The 21,362-nt window shown below is 42.4% G+C and overlaps 1 long non-coding RNA gene across 1 annotated transcript; it reads right to left on the bottom strand.

Moving 5' to 3' along the window:
• Nucleotides 1-1,271: 1,271 nt before the first annotated feature.
• Nucleotides 1,272-20,961, bottom strand: LOC309363814. The gene is made up of 3 exons (XR_014165600.1): nucleotides 20,773-20,961; nucleotides 3,442-3,688; nucleotides 1,272-1,503 (listed from the first exon to the last, which is right to left on the bottom strand). It is a non-coding gene; the product is annotated as an uncharacterized lncRNA (long non-coding RNA).
• Nucleotides 20,962-21,362: the final 401 nt, after the last annotated feature.

Below are 21,362 nucleotides of genomic sequence, written 5' to 3' on the forward strand. Positions count from 1 at the left end.
TTTTGGGTTGCAGAACCACATTGCAAAATTTGAAGTGAGAATTAAAAAAAAATAAGGTAAAAGTTGAAGTAGATTACATTTCTCTCCTGATTCTGTGTCAACACACAGAGCAGCCACATTCAGAACCAAAAGATTCCTGACATTGCATGTATTCTGTTGGGGCTTGTAAAAACAGAGGAATGAGTTTAACAAATGGCATGCAGTATGCAGAAGAAGAGGAGAACCTGCTGTGATTAAAAATAAGAAAAATCATAATTGAACGCCAAGATCCGGGGTGTCTGCTTCTCTGGACTATGGCCAGTACGGCTAATGAATTCAGTATGTTTTACTAATTGAAGTACAAATAATTCTCCTTTTCAGAAAATGAACAATGAGCTCTCCCAGCGCCAAGCAAACTACAAACCTCTAAATGACTCACAAAAGCATTTCAGTATTGCATGTGTATAAAAATAGTAACCTGTCTGGCAAGTGAAACCCTAGAAGGATATCATCTAGTCAGTCCAGTCTAGTAGTGGGTCAAGTAGTGGGTCCAGCAGCTTAGTAGTGGGTCAATTGAATCTGTTGAGTGGGAAGTATATTGCTCCTGCTCTTGTAAATTTTTCAAGCACTTCTTATGGTCAGACTCATCAGCCTAACCACTGCTAGGGTGTTTATAGTGCTCCTCAAGAACAAGACATGGCATGTGCAACAACTATAATAATAATAATAATAATAAATTTTATTTATATCCTCCCCTCCGCAGCCAAAGCCAGGGGCGGCTAACCACAATAAAATAGTACAACATTCTAAAATAATTTCATTATAAAATTAATTCAAATCAAATTGATGGCAACCATTAGGCTACCATTAGGTGAAGATTGCCAAAGGAGGGAGTCAGGCTGTGCCCTGGCCAAAGGCCTGGTGGAACAGCTCTGTCTTGCAGGCCCTGCGGAAAGGTGTCAAGTCCCGCAGGGCCCTAGTCTCTTGTGACAGAGCGTTCCACCAGATTGGAGCCACAGCCGAAAAAGCCCTGGCTCTGAGACCAACCTAACCTCTCTGTGGCCTGGGACCTTTAGGATGTTTTTGTTTGAAGACCGTAAATTCCTCTGTGGGACATACCACGTGAGGCGGTCCCGTAGGTACGAGGGTCCTAGACCATATAGGGCTTATTTATTAAATGTTTATTTCCCTTCTTAAGGATACTTAATGATTGCCAAGAGGGAAATTCTCTGTACTGTAAAGCCAGGGCACAGCTGGCTCAAGAGGAAGGAGCCAAAGTAATTGCTCCTTAATTGTTCCACAAGCACACTCTTCCATGGAGCACCCAATAGATTCTGAGGCAGCATGAGAGAATTCTCACTTTTCAATCCTCACCTCTTCTAGATTAAGGATCTTGACCAAGGATCTCCAAAATCTGGCAAGGAACCAGAACTTCCATCCCTAGGTTCATGTCCTCTTTCCTGTGCCATGCCTACAGAACATTTTTGCAGGGATGTCACTGTGGGACTGGTTGCTGGAATTGACCTGAGATATGGAAAACACAGTAGCTGGTTTACAAAGAAATACTGTATCCATTTCTGGCATAGTTGGCATGTAGTTACATTGCTTAAACGAAAGCCTATTCGTCTTAGAAGCCTGTACTCAAAGAAGTAATGGGTTAATTTGATTCAGTGTGTCAAATTTAGTCCCCTCTCCCTGCTATGTGGCTATTGTTACCTCATTGTGTTACATTGATAACAAAGCAAAAAAGTCTTAAAGGAGGGTGCTACTTTGTGGTAAGCTAAAGATGCTCTACATTGGTCAACCCATTGTGTGCTTATCATTGAGAGAGAGAGAGAGAGGGGGAGGGAGGGAGAGAGAGCGCTATACTGTACTTGGGTTTTTAAAAAATAAAATACATTATTGTTTCATTTTTTTATGTACAATTTCAGCATCCTCAAATTCTGGAGGTTAGAACTGTGTAACCTCTAATGAAGTCATTATCTCATGTTTATTACCTGAAAAAACTATGAATTAAAAAAAAATCAGGACCAACCATGGGCGTAGCTAGGGGGTTTTTTTTGGGGGGGGAGCAGGCTTTTGTTGCGGGGGGGCAGAACTTCAGATTTTTATTTCTTTTTATTTCTTTTTACTGATTTAGTTGGGGCAGCTGCCCCCTGGGACACCCATAGAGCCAACCCACCACTGTTTCTCCCTTCTAATCTTAAAAGTTTATGGATTCACATGCATTCAAAAGGCCTTGATATCTGCTTTTCCTCAAGAGTGTTTTTCTTGCCATGAACTTAATACAGTGCTGACATCCTGTGAACAGGGAAGAAAGATCTCCCTTCGGCTCACTCGCTTTCTTATAGGCTAACACAGGCTGCAAAAAGCTGCGACTTCTTTCAAGAGATAATAATCAGTTCCTGCATGAACTGTCCTCGTATCACAACTAGAAAATTCTCATCTGTCGTTGCAAAAAGGCCGGACGAGCCGAATTTATGAGCTCCTAGCTCTGCAGACAAATTGGTTTCACTGTGTTACAACTATACCTGAAAGAGCAGTGTCCGGGTTTCTTCAAAAGGCATCTGAATCCAGCTGTGGCAGATTCCCAGTGACTGAAAGACATCTTTGCAGTTTCATAAACTTGTGATGCCAGCAGCTTATTATGCCTTATAAGAGTATTTTTAAAATCAGTATGATGAGGAACGATCTTGATATGCAAAGTCCTCTCCCCAACACTATTTTTCTAGAAAAAGAGGTGCCAGAACTCACTGTGAACACCTTCCTTGTTCTCTTATAATAGCAGTGGTGCCCACTTGAGAGGGGCCAGAACTGAGTTCTAGCGAGTTCCGGCTGAAAAAGTAAAAGCCCCACCCCTCCTTCTGGCTCCATATGGGAGAAAGAAGATGGTGGAAGTCAGAGTCTGCCATCCTGTTAAGACCTTTACATTTGAATCTCAGCCCCTCTCCGTGTGTTTCTTCCTGCAAAAAAAAGAGCACGAGAGAAGCAGGGTGGTGACAAATATTTGTGGCTGGGCCCTCCTTCAGTTTTTTCCAAGTCCCATCTATACTGATGGTTTATCATTACAAACACTGTAATAGATGGACCTTTGGTCTCATCCGGGCCTTTTTCTCTGCCTGAACTTGCTGGAACTCAATTCCGGCCCTTCTCAGGTGGGTGCCATTGCCATTCTAAGAGAATGAGGGAGGTGTTAATGGTGAGTTCTGGCACCTCCTTTTTAAGAAAAATAGCCCTGGTCTCATCCAGCAAGACTCCTGACATCCATATGCTCTCCATCTTCGCTTTAGAATTGAGTGATGTGTTTGTCTTTGTAAAACAAACCTTAATCAGAGGGTACTTCTGCTGCAAAGCAATCCCTGATTAAGATGCCTGCTGTTTACCAGTGTGTTAAGAACTGTGTCCTATCTGACATCTACCTCTCATTAAGAAAAAAAACAACAACAGGTGCCAACAATGTACCTGTATATAGGCAATCATCAGATTGGCGTTATGAAGCCAATATGCTGCAGTCCTGAAGTATTCCCCCCCCCCCATCCCTTGACTTGCCAGTTATTGTTTGTAGAATAAGTCCTGAAGACCAATGACGCAAGAGTCTCCTTCTTTTCTTTAGCTGAAGTTGGATCTAATCCAACTTCACCTTTTCCCAGCCTCCTGGTCCATTCAGTCTGTGTACATGAGCCTTTGGAATAAACTCTTTGAAATGTTCCTATGAAGAACACAACAAACACACCAATATCAATGCAGATTCTCTCTCTCTCTCTCTCTCTCTCTCTCTCTCTCTCTCTCTCTCTCTCTCTCTCTCAGTATTATCTGATTGTGTGGCTTGTTTAAACAGTTAAGACTCGGAGCTTTCTCCTAGCCATGGGAATGAAGAGTTCCAGAGTATGTCATCTCGTTGACTTTTTATTTATCCAGAACTCTACTGTGCCACCCATTCATGATCTCTCTCCCAGGACAGATTACAACGCAAATTTAAAATGATAAAATGTAACAAGGAAAACCTAACAGGAATACAAAAATTTCTATATACAACAACAACAACAAGGCAAATTATATAATAAATCCACAGGTATATAAGAGGTAGTTATAAAGCCAGGGAAAACAGAAATGTTTTTCCCCGCCTCAGTATCAAAAAGATAACAGAGTTGGCAAAGGGTATCCTTCAATGGGGAGGGAATTCCATAACTAGGGCATCACAGCTGAAATATCTTACTCCCTAGTCACCACCTGCCTGATCTTTAATGACCGGGTACCCAGAGAGGGCCCACAGTAGGTTTATCTTATCACCTGGGCGAGATGTGGGAGCAGGTGTTCTTCAATGACATTGGGTCTTAACTTGGATCATTTTCTGGAGCTCTGTGGTTCCTTAATGGAACTGTCAACGTAGCATGCCAGAAGTAATGACCCTACTATCATTGATAATGATGGTCCCATGTATCTGGATGAAAAATAGTTCACCCAAGAGACCTTTGGATGCTCCTTGTAGCTCCTCCTTCATGTCTCTTCAAGCTCTGATTCACCACCTGAATCAGAGGAGCTAAAACATTTTTACTTATGCAGGGATTCAGAGGTAGCCCTGCCAAGAGACAAGGTGCGGCAGTTTGCTTCAGGAGGGCTATTCTTGGTGCCATTAGGGGAGGCAAAGAGGGAGATGGTGAGAGATGACGGACATGGGCCACAAACTATGGGTCCCTTTTCCAGTGGAGGGCAAGCCCACCCTGCATTTCCTGCAGCTGTGTTTCCTGCTTTCTACGCCCTGAGTCTGCTTCCCATGCCCTCCTTTTATCTTCCTACCCCACATTAGCCCCCTGCCCAGAAGGTGGTGCCAATCTAACCTGGTGTCAGGTCCAGACATGTGGTCACAGGACCAAGGCACTTTCTCTCCCGATCAGCTCTTCTTTCTGACCTCCTTTAATCCATAGAAGTCAATGTGAGCAAAGTTGAGCCATAAGGAGAAAGTAGGCCAAATAAACTCAACTGCCATCTCACGTAAGTACTAGATTAGGAAAAGGCGAAAAGGGAAAAGGAACAATGAATGAATCACCTGAATGAATGCAAACACCTCTGCACAGCAAGAGCAAAAGGTGCTGAGCACCCAATTTGGCTTGGAATTTAGCTGTCTCAGTGCAATGAAAAGGAAAGAGCATGTCACTATGCAACAGGCTTCTGGAATCCCGGGACAAAGCCTACAGCTCCCCACTGTTTGCAAATAACATGCCTCTATATACACATGAGAACACAATGTTTGCATAAAACCACTGGCAAGGTGCACAGTCTGCTGATAGCAAATTGTAGCGGCATTGCCAGTTTTCTAACAGGCCCTGCATACACTGACTTCCCGCCCATCTGCACCACCAATGTGCTTCTTCTGCACAAGGCTATCTTTGTGTGAGAAGTTTTAAAAGATGCAGCTCTGACTCATTGTCTACTTAATGAGTCAGCTGTTTCTAACAGTTTGCTATGACTCCAAGGAAATGTACTGCTGTGGGCGTGAAGCAATTCCCTTGCCTTTCAAATTTAATCAATTTTTTTATATATAGTTTAGCAGCCTCGGCCTTCATAGGACTGCACTCAGGGTCGTGCACGTTCCTTCAGCAACCCATAGTGTCTTTTTGACAGTGAGGGGCATTTTATAAACTTGCACCTTGGTATGCTAGTAAACTGTTATAACCAGGGTTGAAGAATCTGTGGGTTGCCAAAGGTTGTTGGACTCCAACTCCCATCATCCCCAGCAGCATGGTCAATAGTTGGGAATGATGGGAGTTGTAGTCCAATAATGTAAGGAGGTCCACAGGCTCCCTGTCACTTTGTTACATGTTTGTGAGGACTTCTCCCTGGCATCCACAATTTTAACAATAATCTAATTCTGCTCATCTGCCATTTTACCCACTTTGTTTTAAGTTTATTACTTTGTTATACCTCTTTATTTGCAATTTGCATGAGAGGATTGTGGAAGCCCTAATTCTACCTCAAGATGGTGCATGGTGGTGCATTAAAACAAGGTGTTTCATTATGTACAAAATTATAACCAGAAGTTCCCAACCCACAGTTACGATAATTGTGCTGTGTTGCTGTTAGAGCTAACTCTCCTTTCTAAATATTCTTTGAACACAATCATGTTTTCCTTTGATCACAAGAAAACAGATTTCGCCCTAAGGCAACTCCCGTAAGTGCTACTGTAAAGCAGGGGTGGAGACACTGTAGTCTTCCAGATGTTGTGGGGCTGCAGCGCCCATCATCCTTGAACATCAGCTGCCCTGGCGAGGGACGATGAAGTCCGGCTAACCCTGCTGTAGAAAACTAACAACAACAAAACCCAAACACAATGACCTTTCAATTCTGCAGAAGACTTATTCAGCAAAAGAGCAGTTGATTTTAATAAAAGGTTTGATGGTGAGTTTAGTATTTGGGTACATGAAAGCAGAGACCACTTGACTCAACATGTCATGGCTAATTGCTGCACCAACAGAGTTACAAAACCTGATTAATGATGGTTCAGAGCTCCACCTTTCTGACTTGGCAGCGCTGCTGTTTGGAAACACTTTTTGGAGAGGTGTTAGTAAGCACTTACACCATCTTTCAGATGCCAGCGAAAGCAGATTGGAGACATTCACTTTTTATTTTCTGTAATGTTGGGGAAAGTTTCAGGAAAGTGTGGCTTGTCAAAATAAATGCTGAGATATACTGAAGGGTTCCACCTGGGCTTAATTGTCTTCCTAAGCTCCCTGTGTTTGCTACGTATTTCTCTCTCTTTTTTATTGCTCAAAAATATGTTTCTGTGGCTGGATCTAGACACATCAAAAAAGCATTTCAAGAAAATGTGTTCTAAACTTCGTAAAGGAAAATCACGTTGGCAAAAGATGGGACTCTACAGCACCATCTGGTGTCACAGTGTTATAACACATATAAAGCGTTTTTAAAAATTCAGTGTTGCTGAGTTCCGTGTAGTCATGCAATCAGAAAGATATAGTAGCATTATTTCATCGCCGCATTGTGAAAGTACACATCTAATCAAAAAGCTGAAAATAAATGAAGAGGGGAAAGAGACACAGATCACAAATCAAACAGGATCATAGAAACAGGTATCATGAATCCATCTGGTTGAATACTGTATTATAGATCTGTTAATAACTGAGAAAAGAAAAATATATAAAAATACATAAAGAAGAAAAAGGAGAGATGTGAGGGAAGGAAAAAAACCTTTTAAATAAATCATTTTTTCTTATTTTATGAATATATTTAAATATATAGATACTTTTGGCCAGCTATGTTGGTGTACTAAGCTACTGATTTGTGGCCTAATTTGCACTTGTTTTATGAATGTAAAATATCACACTAATGGACAGCATAGAGTCAAGAATAAAAACTATTGATTCCATGCTGTTCACTGGCATGGCTTTTCTTCCTAATGTTGGTGGTATAGACATTTTTGCAAATAAATAAATATAAGTAAGCAAATGAGAAAAGCTACTTCTCTGGCCTTTTGCATCATGTAAAAAGCAACAGAGAGAGTTGTGTTTTTAATGATTATTTAAGGGAGAAGAGGCAACTCCTTGGAAATCAGAGGAGCAGACTGTCTTCTCAGTTCTCTAAACAGAACTAAAAAATAAAATAAAAAACACTGGAAAAAATAAACATGCCACAGCTCTTGTTCAAACTGCCTTTCCCTTGCTTGACATGTTTACCATTTGAGTCATCAGCTAATTATTTCCTTTGAAGTCATTAAACCATTTTTGTGTGGCAACAGCATATCACTGATAATATATTATTAAAACCGGTGTGTTACAGTTGAAGCACTTAGCTCCAGAAAGTCAACCGCCTGAGATGTACTGGTGGCTCCTCACCATAGATACAACCGATGGACCCATGAATGAAGCCCCACTTTTTTCAATGACTACTCGGACTCTCCGACACTGATGCTGAGACGACCAAAGCAGAACCACTTAAGCCAAGGCTGGCCTGCATCACAAGGATGTACTGAGCAGGTAGAATTCCAAGCCCGTTGGTGGAAAGACAATTGTGTCATTTGTTGTGCTGATAACACATATTGCAATGAGTTTTCCAATCAGATTCCCATGAATAGAATTGTGAAACCAATCAATCACTCCTAAAAGCCTATGGCCCTCAGCCTTGGTCTAATTTTATTTCAGACCTCTGGGGAAAGTGGTCTTCTCCTTCCCTGGCCATTTGCTGGGTAGGGAAGAAAAGCATGCAAGAAAAGTCAAGGTTTGTGCAAATCCCTTTTATTCTCTCCCCCAAACCCCCACCCACCCGAACCAACATTAAATGGGCCTATCTCAGACCTTCCAAGTATCCCTTATTTCCAGGGGTAGTCCCAGGTTTACAGAAGTCATCCCAGTTTCTGATTTGATCCCAGAATGTCCTGCTTTTCCTTAGGACGTCCCTATTTTCATTGGGAGAAATGTTGAAGGGTATGGAGTTATGCAACCCCTGAGCCAAGGAGATAAGTAAGACATCTGAAGGTAGCCCTGTATAGGGAAGGTTTTTTTAATGCTTAATGTTTTATTATGTTTTCATACATATTGGAAGCTGCCCAGATGGGCAGAGTATTATTATTATTATTATTGAATAGGATGTCCTCATTTTCATCAGAGAAATGTTGGAGGATATGCGATCTCAAGAACCAACATGGCAGAGGAAGGGCAGGGAGGTTAAGTGACTTTCCCCAAAGCCACATACTGCAGCGTGTCTGTGTCACTCATGACTAGGACTGGAACCCATTAACTGCCTTTATTTATCCTTTAGGCTATGCTGACTCTGCACGTTACAGCAGCAACCTCTAAAAGTCATCCTGACAGTGACTAATACTAAAACAGCTCACATACAGCAGATTATAATAGTGTCTCAAAACGCTGCACTCAAGGGCAAACATCCCGTGCTATGGCTACCTATGCCAAAATCCTGCTAGCCAACAGTCTCCCTGTAGGACTAAAGTTCAATTCAATAATCTGTTTGAAGTCCTCTTCCCGTCCCCCTGCTACACAGATAATTTAACTCCTAGTAGCTTTGTGCCCAACTGCCTTTGATTTCCCAGTTCCTAGGAATATACACTTGGTTATAAGTAGAACAGATTCCAAGCAGCTATTCAGTACAATGATAAGACTGGAACCTACAGTTTATTTCAGAGTTGGAGTTTCTCCTTTGCAAATTGGATGTCCAATAATCTTCTTTAAAGGAGGTGCTTAACGGATTGGGCATTAACCTCCTGCCAGCCCACTGTCCTTTACCCCTAACCTTCCAAGCACTGGCAAAGGGGAAAGAAAGTATGAGGAAAGAAGAACGTAAATAGAAAGCCATTTCCATAAAACAGAAGAGCGTATTCTGCCGAAACAATAATCTTGTGTGTTTCTTTCCAGGAGTGATGCAAATTCACGGTAATCATTAACTAGCTGTAATCGACATGGTCCTGGGAATGGCCCAACTGGAAAAACATTCCGAGATATGTTCCTGCTATTAATGGCTTGTAGCCTTCTGAGAAATGAATTATGATACCTGAGCCAATATCAAGGTGGCCTTGGTTTTTCTTTCCCCGGAGCTACAAAATGCATCAACTATACATAAATACCATTACCAAACAGTTTAATATGTCAAATAAAAGCCAGAGTGTTTTTTTTAAAAAAAAAAAATTTTTAAACAGCAACAACTGAAGCAGTCAGTTAGAGCAAAGGATAGGTTGAAAGGAGTGGGAGACTCAAGAGTGCAAATGTCATTTAGATATCTGCACCAAGCATTTCTCCAGCACAGCTCCCATCTGACTGATTAATCATCACACTCAGAATTTATATATGGTTGGAGGCAGTAACGATTCTCAATACCAGTTTCTGGAAACCCCAGGAAGGGAGAATGCTCTTGTGCTCAGGTCTTGTTTGTAGGTTTCCTCCAGCCATCTGGTTGGTCACTGTGAGAACAAGATCTAGGTGGGCCATTGGTCATCATCCAGCAAGCTCTTCTTGTGCTCTTATATAGACTGTGTGCACATGGCAGTTTATTCCATGTGCACAAAGATTTCCATACTACATTTGAGCTTTCACACAATGTGAAAGCCACTTCTGCAACTACAGTGAACGTCCAATGCTCATTTCCATGTTATTTCCTTCAATGGAAAAAAACACAACTGTTTGCAAACAATATGGAAATGAGTGCTAAATTTGCACTAAATTCTATCATGGTTCCAGAAGTGGCTTTTGCATTGCATGCAAGCTCAAATGTAACATGGAACTTAACCGTTAGGGAAAAGTCATGGAAATGGATTAAAATCCCATATGTGAATACACCCATGGACTTTGCATGGACTGTTCAAATTACTCCAGAGGGCGTTCCTTTGGGGCTCAAAATATTGTCTTCCTGTAATACTTAAAACAACCCTATAAATTAGATTGTCTCTCAACATGGTAAATGGACAGAAGAGAGTCTGAAGGTAAGAGTCACTTGACCAAGCCCAAGTCAGGAGATGTTGGAAGAGGAAAGATTCAACATGGGGAATTTCTGACTCATAGTTCAAAGCCAGACAAAGACATGATGTGCAAGATCTGGGTTTGGAAGTCCTACCATACTGTATTTATATTTCTCAAGAAAATAGGTGGGAGGTTGGGAAGGGAGTGCAATTTGGATAATGGCGTGAAGAAGTGAGGTTAATTCCACTGCCCTCCTCCTCATCAACCAAGAATGTGGAACTGGATCCAATTGATGGACCTGATCCAGAACTCTCCATTCTACTATAGTCCACTTTGACAGGAGGGTGAGGTTAGAGATATTTAAAATTGCACCTTGGTTCAGATTAGATTCTGGGATTTTTAAACTAAAAAAACAAAAACACCACTGTGAAGCAGAGACTGTTTTATGACTAGCTACTATATACAGAAGTGAAAGCCAGGTCTGATGGTGACTGTTTAACTGTGGAAAGGGGTTAAAGAGAATTTGAGGACAGGGTGACTTAAATCAAACAAAGCCTCGTAACTAGATCTTAGCATTCTCTACTGAACCTTCATCTACACTGGGATGTAGTAAGAGAAGGACATTGATTATTATTAAAGATCTGAGGCCCTGTCTTGCGCCCAATATTAAGGGAGCCCAGTGCCAGGGAAGGGCATAAGAGGTATTCTGCGGAGAACTCATGGAGATGAGTCTAGCTTTGTTCAGGAGGCATTGTAAGCATTAGATGTCTGTGTGCTTTCCTTCATGCCTGCTTCTAGCTAAAAATAGAGCCAGCATTGCAACAGGTGTTTCCTTTCAGAAATGCAGATATATGTATTTTCAAAGACTGTTCAGGGAACACAAGGTAATTTTGTTTCATTTGTCAAACCAGAGGTAATTGGGCTCTTGGAAATGCAGGAGGAGAAACAAGCAAATAGATTCTGTACAGTTCACCTTTCCTGTTTATATTATTCGTGTCCATTAGGGAGAACAGAAATTTCCTCGCAGGCCAGTGCACTTGGAAGTGTGAGTAGAACTTTGACTGGCCATTTGAGCCTCACACGTTTCAGTAGTTCCTTTTTCTGAAACAACACTCTTGTGGAGCTCAAAACACGTTGGCATCTTGGGCAACCGTGCTCTGCTGACAGGAGATAAACATATATTTAAATTTCAAGTGGAATAGGAGGTTGCAGTTGCTTAGTTCTTGCCTTCTCACTGCCCTTACAATCTGTGTCCTGAGGCACTTTGCCTCAGAGGAGAGTGAGGAAGCTGACAGACATGGGATTATGTGGCACTGTGGGATGCAGTGAACTCCCCAGCAGGGGTGGAGGAAGGGGACTGTGGTGGGGGCGGGCTGCCCCGGATGTCCCCACTGAGGGGGGTGATAAAATGGCGGCCGGCACCCACCGCGGGGCCTGCAGCACGCCCGAGCCACACATCTCTCCTGGGAGTGACATGGTGGCTTGGGTGCACGCAGGCTCCGCACTGCCCCAAATGGTCTGCCCGCCGCCTCCCCTCAGCTGTAGGGCAGCTGAGTGGGAGGAAGCAGGTAGACTCCTCAGAAACCCCGCAAAGCATCCTGCCCTGGCTGGCCCCGCCCAGTGGGCAGCTGGCCTGGATGCAGGTCATGCATGCCGCCCCAGGAGCCTGATCGGCTTGCTCCGTTGCTGCTCCCCAGACCCCTGTGAGAAGCATTGGGAGATTTATGCCTCATTTTCTCCCTATCCCCTGCCTGAACATCCCCCATCATGGGTGTAACCAGAAACCCCAGGGGTAGGGATTATTAGGGAGGTATTGTCTTTCCTTGTTACTATGTTGTGTAAATTTGTGTGTTTTTATATTGCAAACCACCCTGGGATCCTTGAATAAAGGATGGTATACAAAATTAACTAACATAATGATAATATATCTATATCTATATCTATATCTATATCTATATCTATATCTATATCTATATCTATATCTCTATATCTATATCTATCTATCTCTATATCTATATCATCTATATCTATATCTATATCTATCTATATCTATATCATCTATATCTATATCTATATCTATCTATATCTATATCATCTATATCATCTATCTCTATCTCTATCTCTATCTCTATCTCTCTATCTCTATCTCTATCTCTATCTCTATCATCTCTATCTCTATATCTATATCTATATCTATATTTCTTTATTGCAGTCCATAGACCCACAAAACAGTTTCAAAACAAGATACAGTTAACACAACCAAACAACAGGTGAAAAAGACCGATAATGATAATGATGATGACAGGGATCAGGGAGAAATGCAATTCAGTTTGCGTTTAAAGATGAACCTACTTAATTTGCACCAGAATGATGCAAATGAATGATGGATAAAGTATGATTCAGCTGCCAGTCTGGTGGGCTTCTGCATGTGGAATTGGAAGGGGGTGCCATTTTGAGTTTCACGTCATGCAGCAAAATACGCTGGGCTGGTTCTGAATCAGCTTTGGTCAGCTTTAGAGTCAATATCACTATCTAGGGTGGCCTCCCTGCAAGGAAGCTTGCAGTCCTCTCTTCTCCCTCTTCCCAGTTCTGCCTCATGTTGGCGTGTGGATAAATCATATGTTTGCAGTTGTTAGGCAACCGTGGCACGCAATCCTCACCCATATCCAGGTCAACACAAACCTGTGTTTAAGTAACATACTAGAACAAATCTTTCTGTTTTCATGGCAAGTGCCTGAGGCCTGCTCAGCCTGGAGTGGAGTTGAACATCTTAGATTAAATACGGCGGTGCCATAGCGCAGTGCTGAAGAATGCGTTCAATATTTACCCGGAGGGGAGAGAGACCAAATAATCCATATGTTTAAGTTCCCTGGCAAGCACACTTATAAATAAAAATGCTTTCCTGGGACAGCCCCTTTTTCTCTTCTAACATTTAATCGGATGAAAGTAGAATTTTGTACATAAAGGTTATATGATAATATATTATATGCACATTTTTAAAACAGCAAAGTTCTCAAGATGATAGGAGACAAGAAGGCAGTAAGAAAAATCATGGGATGAGCGGGGAGAATTGGTTGAGTAGCATTTCCATGGTACAGCCAACCTCCATGACTTCTAGCCCTATTTCCTATTTTTCCTCAATACTGCATTTGCTATCATAGAATTGTAGAGTTGGAAATGAACACAAGGGTCATTTAGCCCAACCCCCTCCAATGCAGAAATCTTTTGCCCCGCCCATGTGGCTGAGTTTCCCCAGCCACTCTGGATGGCTTCCAATCAAGTGTTAAAAACAATACAGCATTAAATATTAAAAACTTCCCTAAACAGGGCTGCCTTCAGATGTCTTATAAAAAGAACAATAATTTATTATTTATACCCTGCCCATCTGGCTGGGTTTCCCCTGCCACTCTGGGTGGCTTCCAGAAGAATATTAAAATACAATGATTCATCAAATGTTAAAAGCTTCCCTAAACAGGGCTGCCTTCAGATGTCTTCTAAAAGTTAGATAATTTCCTTGACATCTGATGGGAGAGCGTTCCACAGGGCGGGTGCCACTACCAAGAAGGCCCTCTGTCTGGTTCCCTGTAAGCTTACATCTTGCAGTGAGGGAACCGCCAGGAGGCCCTCGGCGCTGGACCTCAGTGTCCGGGCTGGACAATGGGGGTGGAGACGCTCCTTCAGGTATACTGAGCCGAGGCCGTTTAGGGCTTTAAAGGTCAGCACCAACACTTAATTGTGCTCGGAAACATACTGGGAGTCAATGTAGGTCTTTCAGGATGGGTGTTATGTGGTCTCGGTGGCCTCTCCCAGTCACCAGTCACCCCATTGTCCAGCTAGCCACATTCTGGATTAGTTGTAGTTTCTGGGTCACCTTCAAAGGTAGCCCCACATAGAGCACATTGCAGTAGTCAAGCGAGAGATAACCAGAGCATGCACCACTCTGGCGAGACAGTCCACAGGAAGGATTAAGGTGAAAAGTCTCGTGCTCTCCCTACTGAGTTCTGAATAAAGGAAACATTGGGTTGATCACTGAATTCACTAGTTACTTTCGTAGTTCTTTGATAAACTGAAAAACGTTAGAGGAAAGCCAGAGCTGCTCCTAACATTTACTAACCTGGGTATCTGTGATATATCCAGTGGCTTTCAGACGCAATGAGCCTGCATACATACAGCCACGCCAGATACAAGTGGCATGGCAAAGTAATTGCTATTGCTTTTCTCAAATGGAAACGAATTCTGACCCTTGGGGAAGGGTCCTAGCTCAGTTGCAAAGCATCTTGCATGCAGGTGGTCCCAGATTCCTGGCACCTTCAGAAAGGGCTGGGAGTAGAAAAGGGTGAATCTATTAAATCCATTTTTCCCCAGTTACTCTGTTTCCAATCTTAAATTGAGTTCTCCACATTTCCACGCCAATTTGAAATTTTAGAAATTGCAAATCAGCATTTTAGTGGTTATTCATAATATTATTATTAGCAATAGTAGTACCCCACCGATCTGACTGGGTTGCTCCAACCATTCTGGGCAATGTAATAGTGAGCTATATAGATAGATAGATATAGACAGAGTGTGTGTGCAATTTTTCCTAACATGCACATTTTTGTAAAGCACATATCTCCATACATTAATTCCCCCCAATTATATTTTTGTATGTTATTTCCCCCAGACATGTGCATTTTAAGGCACACTTTACCCCAGTACACATATTTTTGTACACATTACTTGGCTGGAGAGTGGCGTCGCAAAATTGGGAGACATGTGAATTGGAAAGGACGGCTGTGTTTTGGTTTGCATATTGTTTTGGAGTGTGAGAGTTAGTTGGGTCGATTCAACTTTAAAGGCGAACTGAATCTAATTTCTTCCCCATCACTAACTGGGAGAACCCTGGAGTGCTGCTGGTGGTCTGTGTAGACCAGTGCTTCGCAAACTTGGGTCTCCCACTATTTTGGGACTACAGTTCCCATCATCCCTGACCACTGGTCCTGTTTCCTAGGGACGATGGGAGCCATAGTCCAAAAAGAGCTGTAGACACAAGTTTTGGAAGCACTGGTGTAGACAATCCCAAGCTAGATGAAACAATGGTCTGAGTGGTCGAAGGCAGCTTCCGGTGTTATTACTAAGAAAGTCACTTATGCGTTTAAAGGCTTCCTTTCCCTGCCCTCTTCCCCTCAATCAGTTTGATGTGCCTGAATTCCATTAATGACAAACAAGAGCATTAAAGAAACGAAACACTGAAACCAGCAGGATCTTCAGGAACAATATTTGTTTAAAAAGCCTGCCAAACTCTGGAAGTTATGACAGTATGTGTTAAGTAAGAAAAAGCTGTAACCCAAACAGATAAGATTCTGGATAATTTCACTGGAAGGTGCAGAGAGTCCAAAACAGCTGTAAGAAGAAAAGCCACTTCAGTATGGTATTTAAAAAGGCAGATCTTTTCATTTTAATGTTTTGTTCTCATCAGGCCAGAGGAAGGAAGCAAGCTAGAGTGCCCCTTTCCCATACTATGAAAAATGTTACTATTGCCATATAGGGATGCCAAATTGATTCATCTTTTTTTTAAAAGCAAATCTAACAAAATAATAATTATATATATATTTTTAAGCCACATTCTGCATTCTACGTGAAGGGGTTTTTGGAGTGTCTTGGGCACATCTGTCCAGCGTACCTGAGTCCCATAAGCAACATGTTGCTGGAACACCTTACATTTGGATTCATATATGCATGTTTATGCAATAGGCGTAGATGAGGTTCAGAAGGTGGCATCCATCTTGCAGTCAGAATAGCTCAGTTGGTAGAGCTTGAGACTCTTAATCTCAGGGTGGCAGGTTTGAGCCCCACATTGAGTGAAAGAATCCTACATTGGACTAGATGACTCTAATGGTTCATTAAAACCCTACAATTCTATGGTTCAATACTACTTTTTTGTAGTGGCAGGGTATACATGTTTTTAATAAAAACAGAGGCTTTGTTTGGAATCCATTCAAATCCATCCATTCCCTATAGGGATGGGTGACTGTATCAATTTCAACTGGCTACAGTTTCTCATTTTTTCCACTCTTCAGATCAGTTTTCCATACTTCCAAATGAAAATTCATTTTAGTGAGAATTTCTCCAATTACACACATTTCTGCATGCAGTTTTGCCACAATATAGACATTTTTGCAAAGGAATTTTCCCTAACATGCATTTTCCTCTAATTTATGGATTTTTTTGCACACTTAACCTTGGTATATATGTTTTGGCATGAATTGCTTGGCTGGCAATCTGCATTGCAAAATTCAGAGAAGTGCAAATTTCAAAATATGGCTATGTTTCAGTTTGTGCACTGTTTTTGAAAGTGTGAGTTTTGTAGGTTCCCCTTTAAATGTGAACTGAGTGGAATCTCTCCGCATCCCTAATTCCCAGTCATGAAAATACTAACAACAGAATGCAAAGCTGATTAGAAAACAAATAGATATGAAGAGCCCAACTGTACCATTCTTTGTTTTACTTGCAAATTTGGGGTGGGGGAGGAAGGAGAGGAGATAAATGATGGAGATGGAATTATTTCCTGTAACCATTCCTAGCATTCCATGCTATGTCCAAAGTTACATTGTCCATTACAGGATGGACTGTTTTCAACACAAAAATCAAGCCTAAAAAGAACTAAATTTGCGGGTGGTAAGCTGAACGCAAACCATAATTATTGCTTTTCCTGCTCCCGTGTCTCTGCATGCCAGCTGGGTGTGTCCTGTGTTATGTCTCAGTTGTTTAAGTAGGGAGGGCTTCCCTCTTTAATATTCCCTTCAATAGAACGGCACTCCAAAAGGCCGATAGGCTTTTTACAATCTAAAACCGATAGGCTTTTTACAATCTAAAACTACAAGGCAAGGAAAAATTATATCATGCCTCACTTCTGCTTCATCTTTTTCTCTGGATGAATGCATCATATCCCTGTAACATTTCCCAGACAAAAATAGAGATATACAACATCCCTGTTTTCAAACTAAGCATTCTAGTCCAATGATTCCCTTCCCACATTATCGCCAGCTGAAAACGTACCTCTTTCTGTTGTATGTTGCATTCATTTACTCTACAATAGCCTCCCATTCACTCATTTAAAACCCAGAAAGGTTTTGCCCTTGGGGTTCCAGGTGTGCCCTTGGGGTTCCAGTTTTGCCCTTGGGGTTCCAGGAAAAAAACATAATTTCTCCGCAATCCGCTACCATCAGGGCAGGACTGTGGTGGGCAGCAGCTTGGGATGAGCACGTCCATATAGTCAGGATTAAAGAATGTGTCTGAACCAGGAAGCAAGGCTGAGAAGCAAGACAGGAATCAGGAGTGGAGGACAAACCAGGAGACAGGTCCAAAAAAATCCCAGATTCAGTGATCGGGACCTGTGTCCCTCCAGCTTTTGTTGGGTTGCAGTTCCTATCAACCTTGACCATTGGCCATGCTAGCTGGGGCTGATGGGAGTTGAAATCCAACATCCTATGTATTCCCCAATCCTACATGAGCTCGAGTATGTTTTGTTGCTCAAGCAAAGCTCAATTGGAACAGGAAGTCTTCTTCCTATCCAGGAAGGTCCAATGACCAGCCTGGGTGGACGGAGTCAGTCCAGAACTTGAACCTGCAGTTTAGTGATTCATAGAGCTGGAAGGGACCCTGAGGATCATCTGGTCCAACCCCCTGTGATACAGGAATATGCCGCTGTCCCATACAACCTTGTGTCATCAACCTTGTGTCATCAGCACCACACTCTAACCAACTGAGCTAGCTGCAGGGAAGCTATGCAGAGACCCAGCTCCTACTGGTAGTTACCAATAGTTGATACACATACCCGAAAAGCTGTGCAGTGCCTTGGTGTTTTTGTGCATTCACATGCCTGTACCTCTGACCCTACCCACAATCGGCAGGTGGCTCTTAGAAAGTAGTCCTAAACAGAATGTGGCCACCAGGCTGCAAACAGGTTCTGCACCTCCTATTTAGAGGAATGAAAGTAGATTCATTCTACTTCTGAAAATTCTAAGCCTTCCCTTTAAACCGGGCAAAAAGAAGCTGGTGATGCTGTTCGCCTAACTGCATTTCCATGCTGGAAAGTTTAAACACTCACAAAAACAACCCAAAATGTTTTAATTCCCCCCATGTGTTCCCAATACACACTGTGTTTTCCAGTGGTTTTAATGAAACGGGAAAGTAAAACAGCACCAGGCTGAAATAATAACAGATCCTCACCCATTTGATTTTGCACAATACAGTACAATTAAATATTTGGGGATTTTGCAGAGTTTGGAATATTTTGACTATGATGGCAGTGGTGAGAGGCAACCTGACTTTTAACTATGTCTCTCTGGTCCCATGACGCAGTAAAAGTGTTTTACTTCCGCTTGCCAAAGGGTGGGGGGAATCAATCAATCTCAGGAAACAAAGGATGAGAAGGATTCATTTTGCATGGTTATTCATTCATATTTCCATTGAAACCCTAGTGCATTCCCAGTGAAATGCTGACTTGCGTAAGCATGCATGCAATAATGCTGGAGACTATGGTAGGATACAGCAGGTATGTCAGTAGAGAACACGTCTGCTTAAAGAGCATTCGTTGCTCATTCCAGCCTGGAGTCAGCCTAATCTGGAGCTACACACTTGAAACACTGCGTAAAAGCTTAATGATTATAGGTGGGTTTTGCTCAACAGCCTTTTAATACATACTTCGCATTTTTTCGCTTTGTGGGGTTTTTATATATAATGCTCTTAGAACTTACAATACTGGAAGGAGAATGAAGCAATTGTAAATCTCATTTCACCCTCTGCCGCTTAAGAGCTCTTGTTCGAACAATGCTAGGAATACTTGCTTAGAAGTCAATCCTACTGAGGTCACACTTCGACACTCAACATTCAAAGAATATGGAACAGGTAGATGAGGCATGCTCACCTATATTCCATAGGTGATACACTGAGCCAGACCTGGGTAGCCACTGCATTGCACTTAGCCAGAGATTTCAATATGAAAACACATTTGCACGTTTCTTGTGCACTTTGTACGTTGGCCTGGTAAAAAGGAAGAGCTGTACACATGAGGCTGGTGCAGCTTGTCTCACCGTGGTAAGGAGACCATCATTCACCCAGACGCCACCTGCTATAAAATCTGTAAAAATACTTGAACCCTATCCACTCCTTGGATTCTTCCATCAAATGCATACATAGTGAAATAGAAGCAGTATATCAAATTGTGGCTTTGCCTTAGGACAGCGTTTCCCAAACTTGGACCTCCAGATGTGTTTGGACTACAATTCCCATCATTCCTGACCACTGGCAGAGGAAGAGGAGTGTGGGGGGAGTGCACCACCCCTGGCAGTGTGATCCCAGTGGGTGCCATCACAGCTGCCCCCTCGCCCGCGCTGGGCGCCATGCCCTCTCAGGCAGCACGTCAAGCCCCCAGGATACACGTCACACCCCCAGGATGCGCACCAGCCCTGCCCCCGCCTGCTCTCCGCCCCCTGGTGCTGGAGCATGAAGTTCTGCCACTGTTACTGACCACTGGTCTTGCTAGCTAGGGCTAGAAACCCAAGTCTGGGAAAGAATGCTTTAGGAAAAGTCATTTCTACTTCCATGAGTTAGAATGCCAAATTTCCACAGATACTCCATCTCTCATGTAGTTGTCCGCACAACATTCCATATTCTGGAGGCAACTTCAAACTCTGGAGCAGCTGTTTTGGGAGGCAAGGGGATCTGCAGAGGATCATTAAAAATCAGGTGGAAGTCATTTCCACAAAGGTAAAACCACTCAGGTGATTTGTCACAGTAAATTGGGCCCATGAAGGAATAACATATATGACATGCATTCTACAGTGGTACCTCGGGTTACAGATGCTTTAGGTTACAGACACTTCAGGTTACAGACTCCGCTAACCCAGAAATAGTACCTCGGGTTAAGAACTTTACTTCAGGATAAGAACAGAAATCGCTCGGCGGCAGCAGGAGGCCCCATTAGCTAAAGTGGTGCTTCAGGTTAAGAACAGTTTCAGGTTAAGAACGAACCTCCAGAACAAATTAAGTTCTTAACCAGAGGTACCACTGTACATAAGTTCCTAGACAGATGGAAATGTATAGTTTATGAAGTGTTTTTTGTTTTTGTTTTCCAGTCACACAAGTTGCAATTTAACTCACAACCCCACAATCCAACTGAACAACAGTCCATTTCTTGAGCAACTCTAGACCCTCACGTTTGTCCAACCAGTTTGCCCAGTAAGAAGGTCTTGTGAGCTCTGAAGATGCATTATGATAAACTGAATGTACATGATGCTTTTTTTAAAAAAAATCCTTATTCAACATCTTGTTTACTTTCACAAAGAAATTCCTAAAAGATAAAAACAAGTCAGGACACTCATTCAACACTTACCTCATGCAATAAAAAAGAAGCTACAAGCTTCTCCCTACAAGCCAGTCGGTCGTCTTACTTAGATGCAAGTTGGTTCTTGTCCGGATCATTCACTACAGTGAAGCTCTCAAGTTGTTCCAAATTTAGACATGACCTCGCTACATCCATTTTTTAAAAGCAGGAAGTCGAATTGGGTCTGTTTTTCATCATTTTCACTCACAACTTTCAAGATATTCTCCCGCCCCTTTCACAATCGAATTAAGAGCGACACTCTTTGCAACATAGTTGGCAGAAGCTCCACCCCACCGCCACTCACCCCGCGACCACAAACAGGGAATGATGGTTGATAGTACAATTAGAGAACCAGATTAGTTCCTGACATTCCTTGTGTCTTCGGGGTGGGGGGGATCCAGAAGGCTTTGAAGTGCTTTGCTAACGACTATGTTATTGCTGAACTGATAAGGGGGAAAGGTTTTTCATCCAGGTAACAATATCAAATTAATCACATCTTTTAATCCCTTTTTTGTGTTTCCTTGCCAGGGCTGTAGATAAGATAAGATGTATAGAAGAGAAGTTTCTTTAGAGAGGCCCAAATGGGTTCCCCCATGGTG

This window comes from Podarcis melisellensis (assembly GCF_964234715.1).
Source record: "Podarcis melisellensis genome assembly, chromosome: 1".
Lineage (NCBI taxonomy): Eukaryota > Metazoa > Chordata > Lepidosauria > Squamata > Lacertidae > Podarcis > Podarcis melisellensis.